This window comes from Channa argus, chromosome 2, assembly GCF_033026475.1.
Source record: "Channa argus isolate prfri chromosome 2, Channa argus male v1.0, whole genome shotgun sequence".
Classification (NCBI taxonomy): domain Eukaryota; kingdom Metazoa; phylum Chordata; class Actinopteri; order Anabantiformes; family Channidae; genus Channa; species Channa argus.
Genome location: NC_090198.1, coordinates 11,119,158 through 11,125,157, shown reverse-complemented (window position 1 = coordinate 11,125,157; position 6,000 = coordinate 11,119,158).

Below are 6,000 nucleotides of genomic sequence, written 5' to 3'. Positions count from 1 at the left end.
TATTAGACACCCAACAACTTAAATATTAATTCAGAGCTCGGTGCAGACTGGTAAAAAAGAGTAATAGATGTACAAAAGTCCAGGTCAACAGTTCAAACACTTGTACAGAAATACAAGTTACTGGGAGTTGTAGCCATTTTTTAGTGTCTGGTCCCAAACTGTCTGACTCTGCTGAGAGGACATTGGTTCAGATGGTCAGATCCAACCCAGAAACTATAATGGTTCAGGCCTGGTACAGTATGTTTTGAGGAGTAAAGGTCAGACATTAAACCCCAAGAACATTGTACCTACTGTTGAATATTAGTTGCATCATATTCTGCTTTGCTGCCTGTGGGCCTGGCTGCATTGCACAGAGTGAATGGAATAATGAAAGGAAGAATTAGCTTTGAATTCTTCAGTACAACAAGACACACTTTTGTGGGGCTGCAAACTGAAGCAGGTTTGTTCAAATGACCTTCTCAAATCCGTGTGTGGGACCATGCATTAAACTCCGTTCTGTGCCACAAAACCAACCAATTCTGCCTAGAAAATTGGTCGAATATCCAACCAGAGTTCTTCGAGAACCTTGGCTATTAAAAAGTCTGCTGACATTTAACTAAATAGTTTGTGTGCTGCATGTAGACACCTGACCATGTATGTATAATCCTGAGCTTATTGTGATGTCAGACCTTTAAGTGTTGGCCCTGAGCTAGACTAGTGACCTGTCCAGGGTGTACACTGCCTCTCCAGCACCCCCCCAAGCCTAAACAGATAATGGATGGATGGGTGTGTGATGTAGTAGTATGTGTAGTTTCTTAGAATTTCTCATTTTGTTTTGGGTAATTTTGAAAGAAATCCATTTTACCTTAGGGCTTGTGGTTGTGCTGAGTGTGTGCTAATATTGTAAGGAAGAGTGTGTTAAATGTATTGTAGTGACTGCAAGTAATAAGTAAGATGAACTGAGAAAAGAAAAAGAAATCAACAGGTTGTCACCTCTGGGCTACTCTGTGTTCTCTGGCAATTGTGTATAAATGTGAGGATGTTACATGCATATGAAAAGTGGGAGAGGAACGGAGGGAGGGAGGGAGGGAGATAGAGAGCTCTTGGTGATGCTGAATCACTCAACGGCACCAGAGGAGAGGCTTAGTCACCCTAGCTGGTCACGAGTTATTAAATTTGACTTCCTCATCCTGAGCCAATGGGTCTATTCTCAAATTGTGTCTCAGGTCCTCATTTGTTAGGTCACATAAAGCCAAATCAAATCACATATGGAGCCTTGCCATCGCGTTCAATTTCATTAGCGTTGATTTGCTGATGCTGAGCATATACCTACACTACTGGCATTCATCAGGTTGACTGGACTGGTAAATGTTATCTGTCATTTTGATTCAGACATTTGTGTTGCATTTTTAAAGGAATAGGCTTTTTTGCTAGAATTAGAAGCTGGTCTTTATTTGCTTGTTCAAAATTAGGCTGCATAGCAGCCTGAAAGTGTTACACGCCTGAAAATGGGGAGAAATAACCACAAGAGTAATGTTGGATGTTTCCTCAAAGAGCATACATTTGTAGAAAAACATAAGTTCTATTTTAGTCACAACAACATGCTGCCTTTCCTGTGACATTTCAGTTCGCATTAATACTCTGAGTTAATTCTTGATAGAACAATAGAGCAATAGATCTTAGACCAAGGGGAAAATGAAAGGGCAGCGGGGTGGTGGAGTGGTTACCTCTGCCGCCTCACAGCTAGAAGGTTGTATGTTCTCCCTGTGTGTGCATGGGTTTCCTCCAGGTTCCTCCCACAGTCCAAAGACATGCATGTTAGGTTAACTGGTGGCTCAGGATTGCCCATTGCTGTGAATGTGAATGGTTTGTCTGTCTGTGTGTGTCTCACTGTGTTGGCCCTGAGAGAGTCTTGGGACCTGTCCAGAGTGGACCATCCTGCGACCCTACACAGGATAAGGGGTTATAGATAATGCATAAATTGATGTAAAAAAAGAAGCATTCAAGCACTGTGTTTATATTTTCACACATTTTCACTTTACTGTTTTAACTCTAATCAATTACAAACAAACTTATGAATTGTTCCTCTAGCCTGTATAATCTTTTTTACCTTATCAGATATTTAAACCTATGACAGACCATAAACTCACAGATTATTAATGATTTGTAGGAGACTATCAGGACTATCTTTTAACTTGTTACATTAGTTTAGATCAGTAGAAAGTCTAGAGACACAGACCTTTAGTTCTTTAGCATGACTTGACTTAATATAGCCTAAATACAACAAACTCTTGTTTTTTATTGAAACAATATTTACGGTACAATTATCATATGATACCTGCATCACTGAAGTCAGAATGTGGAAGTGACAGGTGTCAAACAGCAGCATAATCTATCTCTGTCTTGTAATAACCGAGGAAACAACTGTGAAGCCCCATGACTTGGCTAGCATCATTCATTTAGCATTGTGCATTATGGTCTGACAAATCACCTCCAGCTCCACATTGACGGCTAATCGTAGTTAGTTAACAAGTAAACAACAGCAGTAATTGAGACAATTTTGCTGTGAGGCCCTGTGAGCAGCAAGAATGATTATTGCAATTGTACCTGTAAATAATTCCACTCAAAAAAAAAAAAGAAAGAAGTCCGGGGTTTCAGGAAGAAAAAAAAGGACAGTTTGTCTTCTGGGGCTTGCCTCACTGTTTCTCAAGGACAAGCTCTCAGCCCATTAAGTGTTGAGCCTGATGCAGTCTGTTAAAATATCCTGCCTCACCTTCTACCTTCAAAAGCAAAGATGATAATTAGCTCAGTAAAGCAACACAGAGGTTTTTGCCATGTCCGTGTTCTGACAGTTCATACATAATAATTCAAAAAGGATGCACGAGATTCTCGACAGCTACAGCATTTGGGGATTTCATTGTGCAAGAATGGCAATTTGAACATAACACATAATGTGCAACCCAAAGACTTACATTGTATTGCATCATTGTTTTCACCTTTCAGAAATGGTGTTGTACATAAATATGATCTTTTTTATTTTTTATGTTTTTTTTGGTAATATTGAGATTCCTTTAATGTATGTAGCAGTAAAAATAGCAGTAGTGCTCCAGTGTTCACATTTCCCGGTCATGTCTGGGAAACCATTGTCTTAAACTGTATCAAATGTTGAGTTCTGTATGTTAAAGGATAACTTTCTAAATTATTCAAAGTTTGACAGTGGTCTCACACTCACTTTCGTGTGTAAAATGTTATGTTGATTTAGGTCAGTATATTTTACCAGACCTAATTCTAGCAGGCTGTAGGTCTTGTGCATCTGACTAGCTGACTAGCTGGTTGTTGCAAAGCATCACAATGAAATTGTGAATGGAAAATTGCTATGATGTCAATTTTCAGGATTTCTTTTAAATATGTATTTTGTGCTATTAGTTGCTCTGATGCCACATGCAAAAGATTTTCTTTGAATGCAACTTAACATTTCAACTCCAGTTGAGTGTTTTAAATTAACTTCACACATTGTATAAAACCTCTGCAACAGTTAACTGTGGTAGGTTATAAATTCATAAATGCAGACGATTTTGAATGTAAGCTTTTAACACAAAAGAAGTACATCAAGTTTTTCTACAGTAAGTATGATATTAAATTGAAAGTTACAGCATATGTCAAACAGTCTGAGTGCTGTAAAATGTCCACTCATTTCAGTCAGAGGTTTCTGTTGTGTGTAAAAGGTGTCTGGCAGAGGAAGCTTTTTATCTGCAATGCAGCAGTTGGGCGAACTGAGGAGATGACTCTGGCTCAGCCAGGAATTTAAGCACCCTCTGATTGATCCGTAGCATCTGTTTCAATGTCTTGTCAACCCGAATAGCCTATCCTTGTGAGACCAACCCCTCCTCCAAACTCTAGACTAACTGAAAAAGTTGATGTGTTGTGATTTTTGAATTTGAAAAAATTAACACATCCCTCTACCAATCTCCTGTCTCATCAACTTTTACTATAAATTGCTCAGTGTTTAACCTTTCAGTGAGCGATGACGACTGATATATGTTTGTGACTCGTGTTTTGGAGTAGTGAGCAGTCACCCTGAAAACTCTTTTATGTGACGTTTTCTTCTTTATATTTGTTTGTTTTGATACGACCTAGGACCTAGTCAGTTTTACTAAATGTACCAATTACACACTGTGAAGAACAAGTTCTACTTTTCAGGTAGATGTACAATAGGAAAATGTGCCCAGAGTATTGAATAAAATCCTCTGTGTGGTCTGTAATAAAAACACATCTGCTAGACACACATCTGGTAGAATTATGTTGTTTCACATCAGGTTGCACAATGTTATGCAAAACATATGGAAATAGAAAAACACTTTTTTACCCAGCGGAGCGGTTGGTGTGGCAAATGTATTTTTAATTGTTTGTGGAAGACAATGGAGGTCTATGGCACAGTGAAATAAACAAATTCAGAATTAACAGATTTAACAAGAATAGAGGAGAGTCATTGTTAGTTTAGGTGGTCATCCAATACAATTCAATGCAAAATTATCCTTTAAACAAATATTTGATCGATCTTTTCCACCACCAACAACTTCTACTCCTCTGAATTTACCACATCATTTCAGTATTATTCTGTAGATCCCAAAACACTGTGGAAATATCTCAGGTTCACCAGCTGCTAATAAGATAAAAATGCTAATCCCAGCCTATAGTGCCGAATGTAGCATAAACTGATGCCAGCTGTGTGTCGACAGCTGCGTGATCTAAAAACATTCCTTTAATGTGCCGTTTCTGTTCCTGCCATAAAAGAAAATATATTTTCCTTCAAGCTGATGGGCATGTGCTAGATTTAGTGCCACATCAGCCCATGGCTATCCCTTTATGCTTCAATAGATGGATATGAACCACTAAAGGGCTATATAAAGGCCATCTGCCTGTCTCATTAGTGCCACCTTCCCTGTGTTTCTGTCCCTAGAGGATAAAGGTCTGCCTGTGGGAGATGGGTGTACGATATCTTGATTCTTCTGGGTTAAGATGAAAGCTTCCACTCTTATTCCATGACCTTTTTTAAGCATACAAATCCCATATCTGCAAAAGTCACAGACCTATGGCAGCCTAGCATTTATGACTTCTGCAGGTCAGAGAACAAAGCATCAAACAAAGCAAAGACACACACGCAAACAGTGTTTACATTGACAGCGAGCCAGAGGTATAGTGTAGGTTTCTGGCTCTGTCCTTTATGTGGACCAAAAGGCTAACTGATTTGTGGGGCGAGGGTAACCTTTTCTAGAAAAACATAATATAGGGGGCATAATAGTCACAGGAGCTTGGCCTACAGAGTAGTGAGCTGAACATCAATAAAATTCTGAACATAACTTATACTCAATCAATTTTGGGGATAAACAACTCAAGTAATACAAGAACACTCGACCTGTTGCTGTGATTGTATCACAGATGTTAGCAGAGACATGACTGGATTCTTAATGAAAGATCCAGGGTCAGTTTTCCATGTCACATTATTGACATGGTTAGTTAACATGAAAAAAGCATCAGACCGGTTCCCTAATTGGTATCTTGGCTAATAAAATCTACTTAGGAACAATCGCCATCAATTTTTGAAGACACTCATCTGTTTACTTTTCTATCTATGCAAAAGGATCAATATTGTTAACAGCAGCACTGACACTGACACCACCTGGAAACCAGCTACAAGATGTCACTTGACATCTTGACAGAAAAGGTGGTAGGTTCTGTTTTACAGCACTGGGCTATTGCTACTTCACAACTTAACAAGTGATCAAATTGTAATAACCCACTCTACAGGATGTGTGCTGAAATGCTTATATCTAATAGTGTTGCTGCAAAAATAAAATTTTCCAGTATACCAAGTTCATGTATTAATGCTTTTTGATCTGAAATATTTGGGCATAGGTGGGAGTATAGGTCCATATATGGTGGTGCACCTTAAGTCTGTTTGTCCTCTATCAGCACTTGAGTAGTCTGAACTTGTCTTTATCTTCATGAACAATGTATGAC